This window comes from Camelina sativa, chromosome 20 (assembly GCF_000633955.1).
Source record: "Camelina sativa cultivar DH55 chromosome 20, Cs, whole genome shotgun sequence".
Lineage (NCBI taxonomy): Eukaryota > Viridiplantae > Streptophyta > Magnoliopsida > Brassicales > Brassicaceae > Camelina > Camelina sativa.
The window spans coordinates 21,182,073-21,182,471 of record NC_025704.1 but is presented as its reverse complement, the minus strand read 5'-3'; positions in this window follow the sequence as shown (position 1 = coordinate 21,182,471).

The following is a 399-nucleotide window of genomic DNA, read 5'->3' as shown; positions in this document are numbered from 1 at the left end:
GAGTCTACCAGCAAAATCATCAATCTTTTCAGACTCTTTCATCTTCAGCCTGTCGAATTCAGCCATCAAAGTCTGCAGTCTAGCTTCTTTGACTCTCTCTGCTCCCATATGTCTTGTTTTTATGGCTTCCCAAACAGCTTTTGAGGTTTCAAGGTTTCCAACTTGTAGGATCAAAGCTTCAGGTATAGATTGAAACAGCAAGGCTTTCGCCATATTGTTTTTCTCTTCGTCGCTTGTTCCAGGTTCAATCGACTCCCATACTTTGTGGACTTTAAGCGTCAAAGTCATACGCATAGACCAGACCGTGTAGTTGGTCAAGGTAAGCATCGGACACTTGATGGACGAGGAGCCAGCTTCCTGCGGTGTGTTTGCTGCGGTCGAGGTTGTAGTTGAAATTAA